This window comes from Aquarana catesbeiana, linkage group LG05, assembly GCF_042186555.1.
Source record: "Aquarana catesbeiana isolate 2022-GZ linkage group LG05, ASM4218655v1, whole genome shotgun sequence".
Classification (NCBI taxonomy): domain Eukaryota; kingdom Metazoa; phylum Chordata; class Amphibia; order Anura; family Ranidae; genus Aquarana; species Aquarana catesbeiana.
The window spans coordinates 603,369,696-603,395,962 of record NC_133328.1 but is presented as its reverse complement, the minus strand read 5'-3'; positions in this window follow the sequence as shown (position 1 = coordinate 603,395,962).

Below are 26,267 nucleotides of genomic sequence, written 5' to 3'. Positions count from 1 at the left end.
ATGGAATCTACCAAACGAAAACCTAAAGACAGCAGACAGCAAAAAAAAAAAAAAAAAAAATAGTATAGATCTTACAACATAACAAACCAAACCTTTCACTGAAGTCCAGGTGAGTAAGCTGAAGCTGTCTTATATTGGACATATGAGAATAACCAAATCACTGAAAAAGAAAATTTTGCTTCCAAAAGTTGAAGGGAAAAGAAAAAAAGGAAGACCAGCGATAAGATGGATGGATACAGTAACAGAAATTATAAACATGACGTGCGAAGATTTAAGACCCAAACACAAGACATATCACTCTGGAGAAACACTATTCTCCATGTGGTCACCAAGAGTCGTCATCAACTTGACGTCTAATCATAAAGGGCCACAGCAGAAAACTTTTCTGCATTCTTATGTCTGGTGTTTTATTGTACATTGTATATGAATTTGTTGTTATAATTTGATTTTAAGGTGTAGCGGCCCCATTGGCTTTGAGTAAATAACGAGAGGAGAGCTTCTGCCGGTTGCAAGGTTCTTTTGCCTCAAAGGTGTGCATTAAGGTTAAACACCACAGAAGTTAATCCTTTTGACTCCTTAAACACCTTAAGCACCGTGAAAACTGTAAAATGGTATACAATATATTAGTTTACAGAAATCGCCAAAAAGGGGGTAACAAAGTGGTGTTCCATTATCTACACACATATATCTAAATTAACATTTGATAATGCCCTGTAGGTTGGAGAAACATGTCAACGTATTTCCGGTGGCGCTGACGTCATTTCCTGCTTCTTGGAACGCACTTCCTGGTTTCTGGAACGCACGCCATGAGCAGCATCCGGATCCATCTCTAATCCCTTTACATGCTTGTTTTTATCAACTATTTTGTAAGTACCCATTTGTATATGGAATAAATCCCTTTTCAAAAGGTACTTTTCACTATTAGTTCTATTTTTTTATTCTTTTTTGGTGCCTGGTGATTCTGCTAAGAAATTCCATCAAGAAATCCTTTGATCTGATGTGCACAACACCACTCCTGAGCTTCTCTGGATACCATCACATAAAAGTGACCCCCCAGACTGCAAAGCTGGGGTCATCGCCATTTGGTGAGTGGGGACACATGTGGGGGTGGCGTTTCTGCACCTGAACTGTCCTGGAGCGCCTGTGGTCCATTGCACTTCAAAAGGTTTTTTGTTTTTTTTCCCTGTAATTAGAAAGAGATGGTTGGGCTATGTCAGGAAAACATCTCAGACAATTTTTCCCATCCCTGGTTAAAGTATAGCTTATAAAGAGAGGAGGGGGGGGGGGGGAGAAAATGGGAAATGTTTTTTTTCCCATTGCGGATTAGAACATTCAGCACATTTATTTGGACTTTATATATTTTTTTGCTTTGTATATTCACATCTGCACTCATCTACACTTAGCTACACATGTTTAATAACATTTGCGAGCGCCACATTTTTATAATTTTACATTTCTAGTGAGTAGCACCTTGTGTGTGGCAGCTGCTTTAGTTTTCTCTTTCACAGTTTTTTCACCATTCAGCGCGAGTTTAAATTTGATATTATTCACTAAATTAACATTAAACATTTACGAAAGCATCGCTATATGTTCAAACATGTGGATTGTCTACAGCATATTTTTTAACAGCATGGACTCAATTTATGCCTAAAAACATATATACTGACAATGACAATGCACCTTTACTGCAAACCTTGCTCCGCTTGCCAAGGGGTGCAAACTTTAAACTTTAGAAAACTTACATAAACAATCGCCTTCCCACATGGTGAATGCTAAATTAATGAGAGCCCCTTTCTCCAAGACAAGAGAAAGGAGGAATAGTCTGGTGATTAAAACATTCCCCAGAGAAACAAGAGGAAGGCAATAAAGTTTCCACCTGTCAGTCAGTGCTGAACAAAAGGTTTAAAGTGACAAGCGGACAGTTACACTCCCACCAAATTATGTTATGATGAAACTCCCACCAAATTATGTTATGATGAATAGGACTTTACATTATTTCAGAACATAACCATGGCCACTATAAAAACATGAGTCTTTACACAATTTAGCTTATAGGTACCTCTGTGACTGGCTACTGTATTGCGTGGTGGTATGCTAGTGTATCACTAAACTGGCAACTTATTTACTTTCTATGAGAACTACTAGCTTTTGAATAGAACGTTCAATAATTGAGGGTTTTGATACATAGTCCTTCTTATCTTACCTTACCTTATCTTACAATCTTCTGTCACCCACTAACTTGTGAGGCGAGAGTTGTAATGGGTTTGACTTCGGGGTCACCTACAATCAATTCTGCTAAAGAGCTTGGAGATGTGAGCACTTCAGATTTCCATAGGAAACTAGGCCTGAATAACCAGCTTGAGGGGGTAATACCTGCTACATGAAGACCCTGGATGCATGGTCAGCTGGGTTTTGTGCTATATCCACATAATGCCACTGAGTTGGATCTGTAATCTCTCTTATGAGTTGAACACGACTGGCTACAAACACATGAAATCTTCTCGCTTCATTATTGATATAGACCAAACTACCTGGGAGTCTGTCCAGAAGAATTCTTCATCAATTTCTATTTCAAGTTCTGCTTTCAACACGACACTCAATCTTGCTGCAGTGACTGCAGCTGAGAGTTCAAGCCTTGAGATGCTCACGATCTTCATCGGCACGACTCTTGATTTAGCCATCATGAAGCTGCAATGAACTTGACTTCTGTCATTTTTGTATCTAGGGAAAGAACAGGCACCATATCCTTTGTTGCTGGCATTGGAAAAGTGGTGTAGTTCAACCTTCACTATGTTACTGAAGTCAGGATGGTAGCATCTGGGTATCTTGATTTTCCGTAAAGCTTGCAGACTACTCTTCCAGGTCTCCCACCATGGGCTTAAGCTCTCAGGAAGTGCTTCATCCCAACTGATGCCCCTGCGACAATGCTCCTGGAGAATGCACTTGCCACTCAGTATGAAGGGAGCTATGAAGCCTAGAGGATCATAAAGAGACAGGAAAGACAGGATACCACGATGAGTTGGGGGTCGATCCTTTATGTCAACGCTGAAACTGAGGTGACGTTTTCAATTGACCACTGAATGCCAAGTACTTGTCCTTCTGATGTTGAGTCAGGGTTAAATTTGAGAGGTTCACTAGCTGTTGCTCTTTCTGATGGAGCTACACAAGACAGGACGTCCCTTTTATTAGAGTTGAACTTATGCAGTCTTAAGCCAGCATTTTTACATAATCCTTGCGCTTCAAGGATTAGATTTGTAGCTTCACTCATTGTTGAAACACTGATTAGGCCGTCGTTGACATAGACGTTCTTCTCAATGAAAGCTGATGCTGAAGGATATTCTGCCTTGTGTTGTTGTGCAAGGTACTTGAGGCCAAAGTTGGCACATCCTGGAGATAAACTGGCACCGAAGAGGTGAACTGCCATTCTGTATTCTTTTGGTTCCGTTTCTAACTGGCCATTCTCCCACCAAAGGAACCTTAAGCAATTGCGCATTTCTGGGGGTATGTAGAACTGGTGGAACATCTTTTCAATGTTGCATATCACAGCAACTGCTTCCTTCCTGAAGCGACAGAGGACTCCCACTAGAGAATTTATCAGGTCGGGACCTGTCATTAAGGTGTCGTTTAGGGAGATGCCTTGAAACTTTGCTGAACAATCAAAGATGACTCTTAACTTGTCTGGCTTCTTGGGGTGATGTGGGATGTACCACACTGTTTCTTCCTCTGATAATGAAAGGACTGGTTCTGCATCACCTTTTCTGATCGTTTCTTCCATGAATGCAGTGTAGTGTTCGTTGTACTGTTTATTGGCCTTTAGCCTTTTCTTTAGATGTTGAAGTCGAATAATGGCCAGCCTCTTATTGTTTGGTAGTGTTGGTTGACTGTTGTCTTTGAAGGGTAACAGCATCTCATAGTATCCATCTTTCCTTTTCATTATGGTTTCAGAGAGAAGCTGCACAAAACGAACGTCATCTTGAGATACGTACTTATCTTCATAATTTCTTTCAGAGAAATCCATTTCTAGAGCCTTTAATACATCAGTGACCGGGGGCATTGGCATTTCTTTTACTGTGACTCTGTGTACGAAGCTCTGGCTACCCTGTCTATCAAGATGTGGATTTGCTGATCCTATGATGCTCCAGCCGAGCATAGTTTTTTAAGCAAAGGGTTCATCTTCTGAGCCCGTAATGACCTCCAAGGGAGCCAGTGCTGACGGGCAATCGCAACCGATCAGCAGTCCGACTTTGCAGTCTTGAAGTGGCTGTAACTTGTTTGCCAAATGCTAGAGGTGTGGCCATTGAAGTGCAGTCTCCTTGGTGGGGATGTGAGACGTATCTACTGGAATGAAGTCTCTCGTATAGGCTTGACGGTGTTGGACTATAGCTTTAGAGTTAAAACCAAGCACTTGCAGACCGTGAGCAATTTGGCTTGATATAACTGTATCAATGGCTGTCATGGTGCTGAGCTTTAGCTGTAATGGCTTAGTGCTCACACTTAGCTTAGATACCAGGTCTGCCAAAATAAAGGTTGAATCACTCTGCGTGTCAAGTAAGGCGTAAGTGAGGATTTCTCTCTGAGTCTCTGCTGGAGCTGACAACAGAACTGGGAAAATGCAGGAGGTGGCAAGAGTATGCCTTGTCAATGTATGAGACGTAACTTTGGGAACGTTGTCGTTTACCTTATCTCCCGTGGCTACTAAATCCTGTCCTGTAGGACTCCCCAGGCACCCAGATAAGCGTCTTCTGAATTCTGATAGAAGAAACCTTCCACTGCCTTATGAGCTTCACCCCCGAGATACCTCTTCAAGTGCAGCATTTTTTCACACACAGGGATTGGTTTTTGATCAATCAGCGCCATAAAGGATATCTTCCAATCTATGAACTTTAAAGGATCACCTGTAAATACACTTAGTTCGGGTATAGGGAGATGGTTGTAAATGAGCAGACTTGCAAGTCCTGGAATTAGACTGCTTTCTTCTTGTGGTCTTGATACCTCAAGTGGTGGATTTGAAAGTTGAAATGGCACAGCTTTCAGATTCAATGAGGTTTGTGGTTCATTCTTTTTGTAAAGTTTTTGTACCTTGTAGTCTGTCTCCTGTTCACAATATTCAAAAATATCATAGGCATTGTAAGCTTTTACTCTTGCTGCAGCTACCTTGACTTCATTTTCTGCTTGTAGCTGTTGCAGTCTTGTCTTTTCCTCATCTAAATTAAGTTTAATTTCTGCCTCCATTTTGCTCAGCTTAACTTGTTGCTCATGTATCTGTTGCATCGCATTTGCCTGTTCTATCTTGGCTGCAAGGTTGGCTTCTGTGTCTGCACGTTTGCCAGAAGATCTGGAAGTGGCTCTCTAGCTTGAGCTAGAGTCTGGTAATGACTCTGAGAGGACAGTTTCTGTGTTTCCAAAGACTGATTCGTGCTCTTTTTTATTAAGTACCATTCTCACCCTTTCCTTCTCAAGTTGATCATTAAAGGTTTCCTCCACACTCTCTAGCCGTTTGTTGGTGAGGTTGCAGATTTCAGCTGTTAACGTGGTGCATGCATTCATTCTTTTAACAACGCATGAGGTAGTGGAACGATTACGGCAAATGGACTCATACTGTAGGTCTACTAACGCTTCTTTGGCTTTATTCTCCTTCATTCTTGTATCAAGGTCTTCGGCTAGGCAGAAGTTCTTTAATTTCATCCTAATTTTGTAGGCTCGTAAGATTGTAAGCTCTAACAAGCAGGGCCCTCTGTTTCCTCTTGTACCAAATTGTAATGTAACTGTAACATCTGCCCTCATGTTGTAAAGCGCTGCGTAAACTGTTGGAGCTATATAAAACCTGTATAATAATAATTTATTTTGCTAGCTCCTTCCAAGAGTCGCCTTGTTGAATGCTATTTCATTTTTCTTAACTGTTTCTTTGTGCATTTCTTGGCCCTTTTCTGTTAATCTTCGCTCTCTGTAGCTGGACCGCACTTGTTGTGACTCGGTGGGTTTGTCTGTTTCTTTAGTGGGTGAAAACATTTTGTTTTAGTGTGCCTTTGCCTTTCAAGTGTGTGTGTGCCTGAAACCTAATCTGAATGAGAGTTGGCTTAAACTTGCTACCAACAGGCTACAAAGGAAAATAGGCATTTACACTTGTAACTTACAAAGATTAGCAAACAATGCATACCATACAAAAAAATGTTGTTAAACAAATATACTGCTGATATTTTTTAACCAGACAATTTACCCTTTACGTAATTAACAACAGTTTAGTGGATTAGGAACTTAGGAGATAGCGTTGTTTACAATTTGATACTAGGCCTCTAAACACTAGGCACTCATATCACAAATATAATAACAATCATTGGTTTAGTAAAATATAAATTATTTGGTTTGTATACTAATTAAAGGCGATTTCCAGACCGCGTATAAAGCAGCCCGCTATATTTAAATGTCCATGTGATGCGTTTACTTTTCGGCCTATTCTCTGTTGCTAAGATGGCGTCCGCACGTGTCCTTGCAAGGTGTTGGGAAGCCCTTACTCACAGTTTGATGAAAACCGTGACACAGCCAGTGATGACAGAGATGTGGCGTTGAGTCGCCACCTCAGCGACAAGTTTTCACTGTAGTGGCCCCATTGGCTTTGAGTAAATAACGAGAGGAGAGCTTCTGACGAGTGCAGTACTTTTATTCTTTTGCCTCAAAGGTGTGCATTAAGGTTGAACACCACAGAGGTTAATCCTTTTGACTCCTTAAAGACCTTAAGCACCATTTGCACCATAAGCACCGTGAAAACTGTAAAATTACTGTACATACAATACATTAGTTTACAGAAATCACCAAAAAGGGGGTTACATGGTAGTGTTCCATTATCTACACACATATATCTAAATTAACATTAAACATTTAAGAAAGCATGACTATATGTTCAAACATGTGGATTGTCTACAGCATATCTTTTAACTAACAGCATGGACTCAAATTATGCCTAAAAGCATATTTTAACATTGGGGGTTGTTTAGCTTAGTGTAGAGCCTAGCAGTGAGCTGAGTCCACACCAGATATGCCGTTCAAGGGCTTGTTGGCCCACGTTTATTAAAAGGAAAATTAAAACAGGTCCAATAACAGAAGAGTTGCCCACACAGGGGTTTCAGCTTTCCACAGCAACACTGTAAGTCAAACAGAAAATGCCAAGCCACCTGGCTCACCTGGCCACTTCTGCTCAGGCTTATGCTTCAGCCCTCTTGGCTCTATAATGGAGTTCCTGTACACCCTGTGCCTCAGCACTCTTTTCCAGTTTCCTTGCTGTTCCAGCCCACAGGCTTGGAACCTCTGTCTGCTCTGACAGACAGACCTGTGCAGACATGCACACTTCTCCCTTGCTTGCCTGGACTCCTCAGGAGGGTGGAGGCCAAAACCCTAGTCCTGACTCTGCTATAAGCCCAGGACCCACCTGCTAAATCATCCAGCCAGACTCCTGGCTGTTCCCAAAACCCGGTCCCAGGATTGGAGATTCCGTCCCACCCATAACGCTATGGAATCTTCGGGCACCAGGTCCCCAACTGGATTTTACAAACTTTGGAGGAAACTGATAAAACAGATTCCTCAACATTAAATACCCCTTGAGCCCCTCAACCTGCCTATTTGAGAACCCTGGGCGACAATTGCCAGGACAGGGAACTGTACTGTCACAATATATACTGACAATGACAATGCACCTTTACTGCATACCTTGCTCCGCTTGCCAAGGGTGCAAACTTTAAACTTTAGAAAACTTGCATAAACAATCACCTTCCCACGAGGTACTGCTGGCTTGCCTGTGAATGCTGAATTAATGAGAGCCCCTTTCTCCAAGACTAGAGGAAGGAGGAAGTATCTGGTGATTAAAACATTCCACAGAGAAACAAGAGGAAGGCAATAAAGGTTCCACCTATCAGTCAGTGCTGAACAAAAGGTTTAAAGTGACAAGCGGACAGTTACATAAGTTGAGATCACAGTATATGTCCAATCCAATTTGTAAAGAACCCTAACTACTTTAGATTCACCTCTCCAGTGCTCCTCTGCCACTCCGTCTTTTGTGGCTGGCACTGAAAAATATCCAGTGCTTCAAGGCTTGGAGGAGCACATGACCTTCTCCCATAATGTAGCACGCTAGCAATTAGCTGCTAGGCCTAAGCACTGTCACATGATGAAGGGGGTGTTGTCACCGCTGCTCTCTTAAAACTTGACACTAGTCAATAATGGGTATTTTGGAGGTGGCTTTCATGAAGCAGTGTGGAGGTGAGAGGTTAGTATAAGGTGGTCATGGGTGGGCTTGTGACCATATTAGGTCAATGATGTCATCATCATCCCCACCCTTTTGTTATGTGTGGCTGCGTTATGAGGAACTCCCAGGCTGAAATTAATTGGGCTAGCAGCCTGCTATTATGTGACAGTTTCCTGCAGGTTTGAGCTAAACCTTAGCTCATCACTAGCCCTGACCAAGGAAATTGAATTTCAAGGTTCGATTTGTAAAAACTAGAAAAATAATAAGCAGTTAGATTTCTTGTCCTCATTATTTTCTCTGCACTTCAGGAACAGACAAACCCTGGTTATTATGGGCAGTGCCGACAAGATATCTTCATCCATTTTTTAGCAAGAAGTCTCTTTTTTTGTGAGATTAGCGCTCCAACATATGAAAGGGTGCATATTCACACCGCTCGCTTTTGGGGAGTATGGGAAATGTCTTGTTTGGAGACGTCCATGTTAATTTGTCTTGATTGCAGTTTTGCCACGCTGTATAGTAATGTGTAAACACAGACAAGCATTAGCTAATCTCACACGGCCACCGCAAAGAGGAGACCCTGTGGGCTGTACTCCATAATGTCTAAGCTTATTAAGGCAAAATGCCGTTTTCCCAGACATCCTTCAAGACGAATATTAAAACATGAAAATAAAATATTCCTAGCAACTTTAAATTATTTCAAGGGAACCTGTGCTTGAAGAAGTATTGTGAATGCCATTACTGACCTTCTGAAAATGCTAGTTGCCTGGCCATATAATTCAGCCATACAAATCTTGCAGGCAGTGGAATTAGAGTGATATCAGCACTTCAGACAATCATACTTGCCATCAGTCAGTGACTCAGAAAGTATTGAGGCTCATCTTCATGAGGCCCCTCTACAGGCTTCACAATTAAGAAAACATGCACAAGATTGTGGTAAGGCAGTACTTTTGCAATAGCTATGTAATGCTTCCTAATGCTCCCCCTGGAAGTTCTCACAGCAGTGTTTCATGCAATCTTTTTTTTTATTTCTCTTTGGGTTTCACCCAGCGGTGAGCAGTCATCCATAATGCAGAGAGCGCATCATAGCTGTAGTATAAAAAAACAGCAACAGAATGTAGTACTGGTAGTAGTACTATTCTTTGATACATTAAAACTGAACTTTGGTCATAACAACCACGTAGCTGTTGCAAAAGTACTACCTTACCACAATCTTGTACATGTTTTCTTAACTGTGAAGCCTGTAGAGGGGCCTTCTAAAGATGTGCACCCCAACGTTTCAGTGCAAGCATTTCCAGTAACAACCATCAGTCACAGCTGCTCTCTCTGCTTATGGATGTAGGGTGAGTGGTCTGGTTACCATCCCTTTCTGCCCTTCTGGTTCTAACAAGGCAGCACTGATGTCCTTACGCCTGATTGCAGTGACTGTAGATGGGTACTCTTTATAGAGATGTGCATTTAGCATACACTCACTAACCACTCTATTATGTACCTGTATTATGTATCTGTTGAATTGCTTGGTAACACAAATTGTTAATCAGCCAATCACATGGCAGCAACTCAGTCTTCTTCAAGTGGTTGTTGGTACCAGACTGGCTGGTCTGGGTATTTCAAAAACTGCCGATCTACTGGGATTTTCACACACAACCATCTCTAGGGTTTACAGAGAATGGCCTGAAAAAAGAGAAAATATCCAGTGAGTGGCAGTTGTGTGGACGAAAATGCCTTGTTGAGGTCAGAGGAGAATGGGCAGACTGGATTTATATGATTGAAAGGCAACAGTAACTCAAATAACCACTCTTTACAACCAAGGTATGCAGAATACCATCTCTGAATGCACAACACATCAAACCTTGAATATGGGCTACAGCAGCAGAAGACCACACCGGGTGCCACTCCTGTCAGCCAAGAACAGGAAACTGAGGCTACAATTTGCACAGGCTCACCAAAATTGGACAATAGAGGATTAGAAAAACTTTGCCTGGTCTAATGAATCTCGATTTCAGCTGCAACATTCAGATGGTAGGGTCAGAATTTGTCATAAACAACATGAAAGCATGGATCCATCCTGCCTTGTATCAACGGTTCAGGCTGGTGGGGTAATGGTGTGGGGAATATTTAATTCCACGGCCTCCCTGAGCATTGTTGCTGACCATGTCCATCCCTTTATGACTACAGTGTACCCATCTTCTGATGGCTCCTTCCAGCAGGATAATGCAACATGTCACAAAGCTCAAATCATCTCACTATTGGTTTCTTGAACATGACAATGAGTTCACTGTACTCCAATGGCCTCCACAGTCATCAGATCTCAATCCAATAGAGTACCATTGGAATGTGGTGGAATGGGAGAGAGAGGAGCTGGGCCAGCATAGATAGTAAATAGATTTGAAATGGGCTATGATGTAAAAGGAAGACTCCTACAGGAGTAGCCAGACTCTCCTGGAAGTTCAAAGTCATATAGAACGTGTATTAAAAATATTGCTAGAAAGGAAAAACACTGCGAATAAGCATTAAAAAATGCTTGATTTTTTGTGCCTTTGTATGCACTTTTTAGGTTGGTGACAGGTTCTCTTTATAATTACCTATTCTATATGCATATACACTAAGAACCTCATATAATCATGCTCACATTCAGAACAAGAGTAGCTCAAGGCTGTCATACATTATGCATATAGAAGCATTTTACACTAAGTTTTTCCTAATATCCATATTGAGATCAAAATGAGTTTGTTTATTCTAATCCTCCACACTTAAGGAGTCGGTCATTGGTCCCAGCTGTTCTATAGAACAAATATTCCACTGTCTGTGTTATATATAAGTGAGAACACTTTGCGAGAACTTCTTCCACATTTACAAGAACTGGGTACAAAGTAGTCTTTTTTATATATTATACACAGATTATAAATTGAATGTAAAGATAAATAGCACTCTTTTTCAAGGGAAATTGTGGTCATTTTAATATTATTTGTATACATGTAAAAATGATTAGCTAAACTAATTCCTGCCCATCATATGCATATAAATGTAACCTAGCATGAAGCCCAGTGCTAGAGATACATTTAAAAAAATGCACCTCTTTGAGAGTCATCAGCTGACACTTAGTGCATCTGATGTCTCTCAATCCCGATTGTCACTGACACTTCAGGTCTATACTGGCAAAACAGAAACCAATCAGTGTGGTTCCCAATAACGAGATCAAATGCAGTTTGGAGACTTTGTTGAAGAAATGGAATCCTTTAGTCTGTAGATGAGCACTGCCATCTTAGGGCTGCAAAAACTACCTGAAGTTCCATAGATTCAATGCTGTACAGCAGTGGGCTCCAAAGTGAGGCCAGATGCTGTCCTTTGCTTGCCTCTATCTTGCCCTTGGGGTATTATTCCTCTCACTAACACCAAAGATGGGACACCATTCCTTCCACTGACACCAACAGTGAGGCATAATTACTCCCACTGACACCAATGATGAGGCATTATTGATCTTTTATTAAAAAGAATCAAGCAACCAATTTTATACAAAAGTAAAAAACAAAACCATAGTACAAAACTTCAACAAAAATCCAAGGAATACACATCCATGTTCAGAATATATACAATATATACATAATCCACTACCAAAATTATTTACATAAAGCAGCAGAGAGGGCCTAAGAGGCACAACCCATCACCTATGTACGCAGCCATTTATCAAAAATTAATCCCCAAAAAAATAATAATCTAGGGTGATAAGAGACAGACAGCCACACCCGGGAAAGAGACTCCTGGCAGTCAGGGAGGCTTGAAACCCCTCCACGCCTTCAACCAAGCCCCCTGACTCCGCTTGTCTCTCTCAAGTACCCGAATCTTCTCCACCTCATGCAGAATGTCATACACCACCACCTGAACAGGAAGGATTTTATGCCGAATGCTGACCTGACACCGTGCGTTCCAAGTGAAATAACGGACTACTAGGTTAACTAGAAAAAGTGTATCCAAACAAAAAACCCCACCAGTATTGAATGCTCCGTACACCCACTCAGCATAACCCAGCCTGGAGAGGAAAGGGACACCGAGGGCCCGCCCCACCTGTTTGTACACCTCTATGTTAAAGGGGCAATGAAGCAGAAAATGGTCCATAGTCTCCTCCTCACCTGCACACTCCTCCCGAGGACAGCTACGATCCACCCCACTGCGGAATTTCAAATTGCCCCTAACATAGAGCCTCCCATGGAAGCACAACCAGGCCAGATCCCTGAATTTAGGGGGTATTCTGTCTAAATTAATAAGTCTTAACCCTGCCCTCAAAACTGGGCCTGGGCAATCCCTTAAGGCCAGTGGGTCATGAAAGACTTCGCTCAAGACTCGGCTCATAAGGACTTTCCTCGGAACCGATCTGAGATCTTCAGCCGACAATCGCCACTGCCGTAGTAACTTCAGGCATGGAGCGACATAGGCTGGTAGCTGACCACGATGACCCCTGAGATTCTTCACTTGGCCACCTTCTTCCCAAAGTCGTAGAAAAGGCCTAAACCAAGATCTAAATATGCCTGCCCATCCAGGAGGTTCCACTGCAAGCATATTACCAATATTAAACTTGAGAAAAAGCAGTGAAAAGAAAAGAACTGGGTTGACCATACCTAAGCCACCCTCCCACCTGGATAGATAGGTGACATTCCTCTTGATGGGGTTCAGTCTGTTCCCCCACAACATCTGGAAGAACACACTACTGACCCTAGCATAGAGAGACACTGGCAAGATGCAGACAAAGCTGACATACAAGAAGATCGGAATCAGATCAACCCTTTCCCTCATAGATAACTTCCATCTCTTCCAGCTGACCACCTTAGTATTGGCAATTTCCAGTCTGCCTTCCCAGTTTTTGAGGCCATAATCGCCAGGTCCAAATTCAATGCCTAGAATCTTAATTCTTTCCTGGGGCACTGGAAAGGTGTCCGGGAGATCAAAACCCTCACCTTCCTTTCCCATCCAGAAAACTTCAGTCTTTTCCTGATTGATCTTGGAGCCTGATGCTTCAGAATACCGTGATGTCAGAGAGACCACCTCCTCTGCTTCATCCGCCCCAGTGACAATCACGGACACATCGTCCGCATAGGCAACAACCCTCAAAGGCGGCACACCTGGGAGCCCCACTGGCACCCCACACAACATGCCGCTCTCTAGCCTCCTGATGAAGGGGTCGATTGCAAACACATAGAGCAGGGGACTCAGGGGACAACCCTGGCGCACCCCGGAGCCAACCTCAAAGGACTGCCCAACCCAACCATTAACAAGAGGAAAGCTTTCTGCCCCCTTATACAAGACTTTTAACCAATTGACAAAACCACCCGGCAGACCGTACTTACTAAGGAGCAACCACAGGTACTCATGGTTAACACGATCAAAAGCTTTTGCCTGATCCAATGTCAGCAAATACTTTCCCCAGCCTGCAGCCCTGCATCGCTCCAAGGCCTCCCGGACAGCTAAAAGTGCTGTGAAGGTGCACCTACCCTGGACCGAACAGTGCTGATGGCGAGAAAGCAAAGACTCTGCTACTGACGATAGGCGCCAGAAAATGATCTTTGCCAGTATCTTTCTATCGACATTAAGAAGGCTGATGGGGCACCAATTCTCAATCATCGAAGGATCTTTACCCTTTGAAAGAAGAATCACAGCTGAGTGCCTCATGGAAGGGGGAAGTACCCCCTCTGCAAGGCAACTGTTAAAAACCTCTACCAAATGTGGGGCCAGAATAGGCTTAAAAGCTTTGTAAAACTCAGCCGTCAAGCCATCTGGTCCAGGTGACTTTTTGATGGCAAGCTGTTCAATTGCCCTCATCACCTCTTCAACTGTGATCTCCTCTGTCAAATTCATCAATGGGACATCTTCATCATTTAGACCTGGAGTAGAGTCCAAAAAGCTTTCCATCTTGTCACGGTCAAACTCTTTCCTCCCAAGAAGGTCAGCATAAAAGGACCTCACGACCTCCAGAATCCCTGACCTGGACTTTGTCAAGGAACCTGTACTGTCCTTAAGGCCAACGACCGTTTTAACAGCTACACCTTGTTTGCAGTTCTGGTAAGGGTCAGGCGAGTGGTACTTCCCATAGTCCCTCTCCAGAACCAAAGAGGCATGCCGGTCATATTGACACTTCCTGAGAAGGAGTTTCACTTCAGAGATTGCCCCAGGATCTCCTCCTCTCGAGACAAGAATATCCAGCTTCCTCCGTAAACGTTGGTAGGTCATGTATTTATTAAACTGCTTTCTATTGGCTAGGCCCCTGAAGAATCCAGCAATCCTCTTTTTGGTCAGCTCCCACCACTCAGCCTTGCTGCTACAAAAGTCCAGGATGGTCACCTGTGCCTGAAAGAATTCCTCAAAGGATTGTCTAACATGTTCTTCCTTGAGTAGAGTCGAATTCAATCTCCAGATGCCCTTACCCCTCTGAGGGGCGTCTGAAGCATTCAGGACCACAGATAGCATACAGTGATCAGAGAACTCTACTGCCTGCACCACTGGGGGTGAGAAAGCAGAGGTCTCCTTCAAAAAAAATCTATCTATTCTACTCTGACTATTACCTCGATGAAAGGTGAACCCGGTGTCATCCGGGAGGTGCTTAATGTGCACATCCACAAGACCAGCATCCCTAACCATACTATTTAAAAAAACGCTATCATATCCTAGCCTGTCCTTGAAGTCCTTCCTGTCCTTGGGCCTAGTTTTTTTTTTTTTTTTTTTTTTTTTTTCCTTTTCCTTCAGAATGAATCGCGTACTCAAGACTCCTTCAAGCAACTCTCCAGAGATCAAGCAGCGTTCCTTTCATCATTCAGGTAAGTATTTTCCATAAAACATCGTATAAAAAGGCAACAACATTAAAACATAAAAAACACACAAGAAACACATTCCCTCCACCACCCTATCTTAACCTCCACCTCCCAAAATTCCAAAAACAATTTGCCTCCTCCTTTCCCATCACCTTCCTATCATATAGCACCACACAGTACAATTTACTCAAAACCCAGTCTTTACATTCCTCCTCAGTCAAAACAAAACTTCCTTTCTTATATCCACACCTTGCCTCCCAAACCACCTCCTTCACAATTGCAGACAAAATCCACCCCCTCCTCTTCATGTCAGATCCTCCTGTCCTTGGGCCTAGTTACTGTATTAAAGTCACCTCCAAAGGCCACTTGCCGGGATGTAAAAAGAAATGGCTTGATCCTTGTAAAAAGGCATTTCCTGTCCCACTTTGTGTGCGGCCCATAAACATTAATTAGGCGCAGGTCCTGCCCTCCCACAAGGACGTCTAAGACCATACATCTCCCAATCTCCACCTCAATAACCCGCCGGACAGTTACCATGCCGGTTTTAAACAACACCGCCACACCGCGGTAAGGCTCGGCCGCAAGAGACCAGTAAGATGGACCATACCTCCACTCTCTCTTGGCCATATGAATATCTGCCAAGGAGGTGAGCCTAGTCTCTTGCAAAAATAAAATTTCAGCATCTAATTGGCTGAACAAAAAGAAGGCCATAGAACGAGCTCTTACTGACTTAATGCTGGCGACATTTATTGTCACCACTTTTAACGGAGGGGGAACCGCCATTTGGGTTATTGGGTGGATTGCTTCTTAGCTCCCCTCTGCTGCTCATCACCAGATGCCTCTCTCTTTCTTGAGGCCGCCTCAAACTCCATTTAGGAATCAGAACTTCGCTCCGAAGAAGCTCCAGATGAAGAGATATCCCAATTAGAGGACCTATAACGGTTGGAGACAGGCACTGGAGCCTGTTCCGCCCTCACCACCTGCTTCTTCCGCTTCCCAACCTTCCTTCTCTCCTCCAGGTACTGCAGGTCAGCTTCAGAGATGCCCTCATCTGTTACTTTTTTCTGTGAAGTCTTTCCACAAGACTTCTTTACAGAGGAAGAAGCAACCTTTTTAGTACATGTTACCACTCCTGGTGGGGGGGGTGCTCCCTTTGAGTCAGACTTAGGAGGGGTAGACTCCTGGGGGGGAACTGACTCGGGGGGCACAGACTTGGAAGGTTCTGACACATGAGGAGAGGGTACAGTAGGCTGGGGGGAGACAGATACAGATACAGAAGGAATACTTACAGACACAGGAGGGGTGGCCACAGGAACTGGGGAGGGATCCTGAGCAGGACCAGGGGAGTCAGTCACCGCAGAGGAGGATGGTACACCAGGGGCCTCACCCTCCATCCTGTCCAGCCTTGACATGTCATCAATTACCTCCTTCTCCATATTGTGCCAGGCTTCAGGACATCTGCTGTAGGGGTGGCCAAGGCGCAGGCACAGGTTGCACCTGATCATCTCGGTGCAGTCCTTGGCCATATGACCCTGACCCCGACACACTGAACATATCAAGGCTGAACAGGAGGAACTCAAATGCCCCTTTTCTCCACAGCGGTGACACAGCTTCGGCTGACCAGGGTAGAAAATAGTCATCCTATCCCTCCCTATAAAAGCTGAGGAGGGCAGGTGACGAACAACATTCCCATCCCTGGCCAACCTGACTGTAACCGACCAACCCCCAGTCCAGATGTTACGCTCATCAAGTATTTTATTGGGCTTAGTCAATACCTCACCATAATTCTTTAACCAGACCTCTAAATCTCGAGCAGGAACACTCTCATTAGTGAGAATAATTGTGATTTTTTTCACCGTAGACCTTTGTGAAACTGCAACTGGGGTCAGACCTTCCCATTCGGGTCTTGACCTGCACCGAGCCTCATATCTCTCCCAGAACAGGTCAAGACCCTCTGGCCTGGTGAAACTAATGGTATAATCCCGTGTCCCAGCAACATGTATTAGGGCATACAGATCGTTTGCCCCAAAACCCATCTCCAAAATCATGTCCACCACCGCACGCCGTGCTGGAGGGATTGCACCACCTTCCCATTTAAGAATCACTACATTTCGTCTCGGACCCCCAGCAGAAGCCAGAGACCCAAGACCAGATCCTGGGGTGCTCAAGGTGGTAGGTCGCAGGGGGAAAACCCTCTTGGGGGCGGAGCTACCAGGAGCAGAGCGTACCACCTGAGCAAATGTAGGCTTATCAGGGCCAAGGCCCCACACTGATGTAACATTAGTCTGTACATTACAAATATTATTATTATCTACTGGAATGGAGTTGGTAGGACTGTCCACCACACTTGTGCTGGGAAGATTCTTATCAGTCACACAAACATTCACATTCCCATCAGGAATAGTCACAGTTTCTGATGTAATACCAGCTGTCTCCTGAAGCTGTGCTGTAGAGTCCTCAGCAGCTGTGGGGCAAACAACTTTAGACTCAGCTAAAGGGGGGTTAATTGGTTCTGTTGAATCTTGTAGTTCATCTGCAGGAATGTCATTTTTTAGATGCATTTTTTGCTGCACTGCAGCATCAGCAGGTACAGCATTGCTACACATGGGATTAGCAGCCTGATTGTCACTGGGCACATTGTCAGTATCAGTCACAGTGTTCACAAAAACAGTTTTATGTACCACATGAGGCTTGACAGGCTTTACCTTGTCAGGCACATTATCTGTAATGTCCTCCTCATGAAATACCAACTGATCCCCCCGCATAGGAGACTCCATTGCTTGGATTACCCTGAGCATGCCTCCTGAGTCCTGGGAAGGCATGGGGCTGCTTACCTCTCCCTGAGGGGGCAGGGGGTCTGAACTGGGGGTCTCCTCCTCCACCTCCATCTTTGTCATCCTGGCAAACCTTCGGTCATTGCAAAATTTTTCTTTGAAGGGCCCATCTCTGCCTTCCATCATGGCCACAATGGTCTCCTGGTGTTCAACCTGGACCTTGGCCAGTTGGATCTCCGGATCCATGGATCCACGTCTCTGGCTATGTAAGCCCTCACGCTGCCTTCTCAAGCTCTTCACCTCCGCTCTGAGCTTGTACAGCTTGTCTCTTTCTCTATTCAGGACCTTAATCCCGGCCACCACTCACTCCCGGATGGCCTCCGAACCTTCATCCTCACCAGGGGCAGAGAGATCACCAGCCATGGCTTGTGCAGGAGCAGGCATGTTACCTGATGGCCCAGGAGATGGCTGGGAGCTTCCAGCAGGAGAGGCCCTGCTGGCCTCCATGGCTTCCCCAGAAAGGAGCCAGGAGAGCTGGGAGAGATTTACTCACCACTCCCCTCTCACACGGATCACCTGGAGGAGCTCCAGACACAGCTTCCTCCTGACACACCTGTGCTCCTATGATGGGTGGGGCACTATTCCTCCCACTGACACCAGAGATGGAGCACTATTCCTCCCACTAATACCATTGATGGGACACTATTACTTCCACTAATACCAACGATGAGACACCATTCCTTCCACTGACACCAATAGCGAGGCACTATTCCTCCGACTGACACTAACAATGGACCACTATTCCTCCCACTAATACCAATGTCAGGAGTGGACGCTATTCCTTCCACTAATACCAACAGGCCCGGATTTACTCCCTTTGCCGCCCCAAGGCCGGGTCCTTTATTGAAGCCCCCCCCCCCCGCCGCGAGGGGTAAGGATTTTTCGCTGGCAATTTTTCAGGGCAATGGCTGGTGTTAGTGCTTCTATCATCCCCGGCACCATGGTTGGTATGGTGTCAGGGTGATTGAAACGCATTATTTCTATCATTACATTGTAATATAAAATTATATAGTTCAACTCACCATAATGCAGAATCATTGGGAGCCCTGAGCGTGTCACTTGCCACCATAACTTGTCACTTGCCACGCTGCCTGCCACCAGATGGGGATGTCACTTGCCACGCTGCCTGCCACCAGATGGGGATGTCACTTGTCACACTGCCTGCTACCAGATGGAGATGTCACTTGCCACTATGCCTGCCACCAGATGGAGATGTCACTTGCCACGCTGCCTGCTACCAGATGGAGATGTCACTTGCCACTATGCCTGCCACCAGATGGAGATGTCACTTGCCACGCTGCCTGCCACCAGATGGGGATGTCACTTGCCATGCTGCCTGCTACCAGATGGAGATGTCACTTGCCACTATGCCTGCCACCAGATGGAGATGTCACTTGCCACTATGCCTGCCACCAGATGGGGATGTCACTTGCCACGCTGCCTGGCTGCCACCAGACGGAGATGTCACTTGCCACTATGCCTGCCACCAGATGGAGATGTCACTTGCCATGCTGCCTGCCACCAGATGGAGATGTCACTTGCCACTATGCCTGCCACCAGATGGAGATGTTACTTGCCACTATGCCTGCCACCAGATGGAGATGTCACTTGCCACTATGCCTGCCACCAGATGGAGATGTCACTTGCCACTATGCCTGCCACCAGATGGGGATGTCACTTGCCACGCTGCCTGGCTGCCACCAGACGGAGATGTCACTTGCCACTATGCCTGCCACCAGATGGAGATGTCACTTGCCACGCTGCCTGCCACCAGATGGAAAAGGCACTTGCCACTATGCCTGTCACCAGATGGAGATGTCACTTGCCACTATGCCTGCCACTAGATGGAGATGTCACTTGCCACTATGCCTGCCACCAGATGGAGATGTCACTTGCCACTATGCCTGCGAACAGATGGGGATGTCGCTTGCCACGCTGCCTGGCTGCCACCAGATGGGGATGTCACTTGCCACGCTGCCTGCTACCAGATGGAGATGTCACTTGCCACGCTGCCTGGCTGCCACCAGATGGAGATGTCACTTGCCACGCTGCCTGGCTGCCACCAGATGGAGGAGGGCAGAACAGTGGTGCGGGCAATGAGAGATGTCATCTCTCTCCCCCGCCGCCGCCCCGCTGACATTGCTGGTCTCCTCCGCGGCCTGGCAGCAAAGGCGCCGCAGCACACAGGTTGGAGACCTATCTTTTCAAAAATGGCGCCGGATGGTGCAATCACGCTTCTGCACATGCGCCGCCCGGCCGAGCGCGTACGAGCTTTCCCGAGCCCGGCCAGCTTCGGAACTCGCTCGCGGCCATCTTTTCTACGGGCACCGGTGCCCCTAATGGACATTAACGGGCAGCCTGAAAGGAGGGGCGGCTGCGAAGTCGCCGCAGGAGCAGCACCACCCCTGCACCACTGCCGCCCTGAGGCCTGGCCTCGGTGGCCTTGTGGCAAATCCGGCCCTGAATACCAACGTTGAGACACCATTCCTCCCACTGACACCAACAGTGGGACATAATTCTTCCCACTAATACCAATGATGAGACACTATTCCTTCCATTGATATCAACAAAGAGACACTTCCTCCAACTAATACCAATGATGAGACACTATTCCTCCTCCTACTAATTACAAGTACTATATACTTTTTTTTACTAGCACTGACCACCAAGGTATTGTTTGCGCTCACTGACGCTGGGGCATTTTTTACTCTTGGTGCCACATTCTGGCTCCCTTGAAGTCTGAAGGACAGTAAACTGGCACTTTGTTTAGGTCGTTTGGAGACTCCAGCTGTACAGTATTAGCAAAAAATATAAAATAAATTGATTCAACCATAGAATGTACCATAGAATGTACTATTTTTCATTTTTTTTACAGTTGTATGTATTTGTCAGCCTATAAACAACTGTTTTCTATTAAAACAGTGTACCAAACAAATTCTTTTATGTTCTTAAACATTTATGTGCACTGCTTTGTTGAGTTCTGCAACCCAATGAAATGTTGTGGTTTGCTATGGGAGGGGCTGGTTCATGCACTGGAAACAAACAAAATCATGTTACTTGCATTTTTATGCACTGCCATTGCCATCAGTAGGGTCTACAATGCACACTAAAAAAAAGGACCTGCAATTTTTGTTGGCCAATTTATGTTGACACAGCAAGCAAATGTGCCTAGCACCATTAAAAACAATGCCAAAGTCATCCAGATATGTTGATGTGAATACTAACATCTGCATTTTAACACCGATATGTGAATTGGGGCCTGAATAATTGGTTGGTGAGGTTACTTATACTAGTAAAAGACCAATAGTGAAGTGCAAGTGGGAGCCAGTTAGCCATAACTGTATTTTAGGTGTCCTGGGCACTCAGTAAGGTTTTTGGAATTAGCTGCATGCATATACTTATGCCATTCTTCCAGGGATACGAATAGTTTCCTATTTTCAAGTTTAATTTCAAATCATGAGCCACAAAAGCCCACTATCTTCCCCATACCTCCCAACATTTTGAGCTGGGAATGAGGGACACCTAATAGCAAACGAATGTAGGCATATGACACGCCCCCCTGCCATGCCCCTTAAAGGGGACATAACCCAAAAAATATACAATCATATAGTGATTCCGTGCTACAGCAATAATGTGCAAAGAGTGCTCAATAAATAAAGTAAATAAACACTGTGTAAATGGTGCCCAATGAATTGGGATAATAAACGTGCAAAAGTGATTAGTCCATAAGTTGGTATATCAATCTAGGGGCATTAGATTCAATATGATGATGGTCTCTTAACCACTTCAGCCCCGGAAGGATTTACCCCCTTCCTGACCAGAGCACTTTTTACAATTTGGCACTGCGTCGCTTTAACTGCTAATTGCGCGGTCATGCAATGCTGTAACCAAACGAAATTTGCGTCCTTTTCTTCCCACAAATAGAGCTTTCTTTTGATGGTATTTGATCACCTCCGCCGTTTTTATTTTTTGCGCTATACACGGAAAAAGACCGAAAATTTTGAAAAAAAATGATATTTTCTACTTTTTGTTCTAAAAAAAATCCAATAAACTCAATTTTAGTCATACATTTAGGCCAAAATGTATTTGGCCACATGTCTTTGGTAAAAAAAATGTCAATAAGTGTATATTTATTGGTTTGCGCAAAAGTTATAGCGCCTACAATCTAGGGTACATTTTCTGGAATTTACACAGCCTTTAATTTATGACTGCCTATGTCGTTTCTTGAGGTGCTAAAATGGCAGGGCAGTACAAAACCCCCCCAAATGACCCCATTTTGGAAAGTAGACACCCCAAGGAAATTGCTGAGAGGCATGTTGAGCCCATTGAATATTCATTTTTTTTGTCCCAAGTGATTGAATAATGACAAAAAAAAAAAAAAAAAATTACAAAAAGTTGTCACTAAATGATATATTGCTCACACAGGCCATGGGCATATGTGGAATTGCACCCCAAAATACATTTAGCTGCTTCTCCTGAGTATGGGGATACCACATGTGTGGGACTTTTTGGGAGCCTAGCCGCATACGGGGCCCCGAAAACCAATCACTGCCTTCAGGATTTCTAAGGGCGTAAATTTTTGATTTTACTCCTCACTACCTATCACAGTTTTGAAGGCCATAAAATGCCCAGATGGCACAAACCCCCCCCAAATGACCCCATTTTGGAAAGTAGACACCCCAAGCTATTTGCTGAGAGGCATGTTGAGTCCATGGAATATTTTATATTTTGACACAAGTTGCGGGAAAGTGACAATTTATTATTTTTTTTTTTTTGCACAAAGTTGTCACTAAATGATATATTGCTCACACAGGTCATGGGCATATGTGGAATTGCACCCCAAAATACATTCTGCTGCTTCTCTTGAGTACGGGGATACCACATGTGTGGGACTTTTTAGGAGCCTAGCCGCGTACGGGACCCCGAAAACCAATCACCGCCTTCAGGATTTCTAAGGGTGTACATTTTTGATTTCACTCTTCACTGCCTATCACAGTTTCGGAGGTCATGGAATGCCCAGGTGGCACAAACCCCCCCCCAAATGACCCCATTTTGGAAAGTAGACACCCCAAGCTATTTGCTGAGAGGCATGGTGAGTATTTTGTAGCTCTCATTTGTTTTTGAAAATGAAGAAAGACAAAAAAAAAAATGTTTTTTTTCTTTTTTTAATTTTCAAAACTTTGTGACAAAAAGTGAGGTCTGCAAAATACTCACTATACCGCTCAGCAAATAGCTTTGGGTGTCTACTTTCCAAAATGGGGTCATTTGGGGGGGTTTGTGCCACCTGGGCATTCCATGGCCTCCGAGACTGTGATAGGCAGTGAAGAGTGAAATCAAAAATTTACGCCCTTAGAAAGCCTGAAGGCGGTGCTTGGTTTTCGGGGTCCCATACGCGGCTAGGCTCCCAAAAAGTTTCACACATGTAGTATCCCTGTACTCAGGAGAAGCAACAGAATGTATTTTGGGGTGTAATTTCACATATTCCCATGGCATGTTTGAGCAATATATAATTTAGTGACAACTTTGTGCAAAAAAAAAAAGAAAAAAAAAATTGTCTCTTTCCCGCAACTTGTGTCACAATATAAAATATTCCATGGACTCGACATGCCTCTCAGCAAATAGCTTGGGGTGTCTACTTTCCAAAATGGGGTCATTTGGGGGGGGGTTTGAACTGTCCTGGCATTTTATGCACAACATTTAGAAGCTTATGTCACACATCACCCACTCTTCTAACCACTTGAAGACAAAGCCCTTTCTGACACTTTTTGATTACATGAAAAAATTATTTTTTTTTGCAAGAAAATGACTTTGAACCCCCACACATTATATATTTTTTTAAAGCAAATGCCCTACAGATTAAAATGGTGGGTGTTTCATTTTTTTTTTTCACACAGTAATTGCGCAGCGATTTTTCAAACGCATTTTTTGGGGAAAAAACACACTTTTTTACATTTTAATGCACTAAAAAACACTATATTGCCCAAATGTTTGATGAAATAAAAAAGATGATCTTAGGCCGAGTACATGGATACCAAACATGACATGCTTTACAATTGCGCACAAACGTGCAGTGGCAACAAAATAAATACATTTTTAAAAGCCTTTAAAAGCCTTTACAGGTTACCACTTTAGATTTACAGAGGAGGTCTACTGCTAAAATTACTGCCCTCGATCTGACGTTCGCGGTGATACCTCACATGCATGGTGCAATTGCTGTTTACATTTGACGCCAGACCGACACTTGCGTTCGCCTTAGCGAATAGCAACTATTATTTTTTATTTTATATTTTTGTTTGTGTTTTTTTTTTTTTACACTTTTTTTGTAACTGTAACTTTTATAACTGTAACCGGTTCCAGGTTCGGGTCTCTCAAAATGCGATGGCATCTTGGGAGACCCTGTGAAAGTGTGCCTAGTCTGTGGAATGCTGTACCCTACGCTAATACTCAACTAGTGAATGGTAGCGTTCAAAACATTCACCAATGCAAAGACCAGGATTGTCAGGACAGGAGGGACAATAATAGCGGGTGTCACGCCTATATCCGCGCTTGCTGCAGACACAACATCTTTTTTGGGGGGGTTCGCTGGGTAGGGGTACTCAGGAGGACATAAAGAAAATGCCTCTCATGCAGCCGACTGCATTTGGTTGGGGATGTGAATGGGGGAAGTACGGGCGCTGCAGAAGTGGTGGGTTCCCAATTAGGATTGGCGAATGCAGCAGGAAGGGCATTATGGGCACGACGGGCCTGTGTTTGTCTTTTTGGTGGCAGCGGGACACTATTTGTGCTTGCCACCTCACCAGCTTGAACTGCACTTATGGGACTCGCCACGTCACCAAGTGTTACTGCAGTGCTGGTTTGACTACGACCGGGGTGTACTAGGCCGCTGGCGCTTGCCAGTTCACCAAAACGCTACCAAAAAAACTGTTAACGATCGCAGGGATCAGGCCTGACTCTGCGAATGCTGCAGTTATGCGTTTAGTGTTTTGTAAGTGACAGTGATCGATTGATACTGCACTTGGGTGGGCTGGGCTGGGCCGGGCGGAGGGGCAAAACGCAGGTGCTAGCAGGTATCTGGGCTGATCCCGCTAACACTGCGTTTTTGGGAATCCTAAACTGCTGGGGACGCTAGTATAGATCTGATCGGATCAGATATTGATGCGTTCAGATACTATACCACTAAGGGAGGTGTACGGTGCGTGGGTGTTAGCGCTACTGGCACTAACCTGACGCTGCCTGGGGCTGGTGCTTGCCATTTCACCAAAACGCTACCAAAAAAACTGTTAGCGATCGCAGGGATCAGGCCTGACTCTGCGAACGCTGCCGTTATGCGTTTAGTGTTTTGTAAGTGACAGTGATCGATCGATACTGCACTTGGGTGGGCTGGGCCGAGCCGGGCGGAGGGGCAAAACGCAGGTGCTAGCAGGTATCTGGGCTGATCCCGCTAACACTGTGTTTTTGGGAACCCTAAACTGCTGGGGACGCTAGTATAGATCTGATCGGATCAGATATTGATCCGTACAGATACTATACCACTAAGGGAGGCGTATGCTGCGTGCGTGGGTGTTAGCAGTACTGGCGCTAATCTGACGCTGCCTGGGGCGACGCATATCACCGCCGGGCGATCAGGGGGCTAAATCTTTATTCGGTAATAAACGGCGGGTGCCCTGACACTATAAAAAATAAACAAACTAACCAGCGTCACCCGTAACAGTTATACGGTGATCAGTGGTGAAAGGGTTAACTAGGGGGCAATCAAGGGGTTAAAACATTTATTAGATAGTATATGGGGGTCCCTGTCGCTATAAAACACTGACGGCGAACCTAAATATTTACCTCACTAACTAGCGTCACCAGTGACACTAATACAGCGATCAGAAAAATGATCGCTTAGCGACACTGGTGACGGGGGTGATCAAGGGGTTAAAACTTTATTAGGGGGGGTTAGGGGGGTATCCTAGACCTAAAGGGGGCCTAACACTCACTGCCCTGACACTGTAACTGTCACAAACTGACACCAATACAGTAATCAGAAAAAAAAAAAAAAAAAAAAAAAAAACCTGCTTGGTGTCAGTTTGTGACAGGGGGGGTGGGGTGATTGGGGGGGGGGGGGATCGGGGTGTTTTGTGTGCCTGGCATGTTCTACTGTGTGTGTAGTGTGTTGGTGCACTCACATTGCAGTCTTCTCTCCTCGGCCCGGAACGGAAAATACCGAGCCGAGGAGAGATGACATCATTTCCTCTGCCTCTGTGTACAATACAGAGGCAGGGAAATGATCCCATTGGCTGGGAGCGATCGCGAGGGGGGGGCCACGAATGGATGGCCTCCCCCTCACCACTGATCGCCGGGGGAGATTTGCAGATTTGCCGACCGCCGCAGGCACCGGGGGGGGGTCCGATCGGA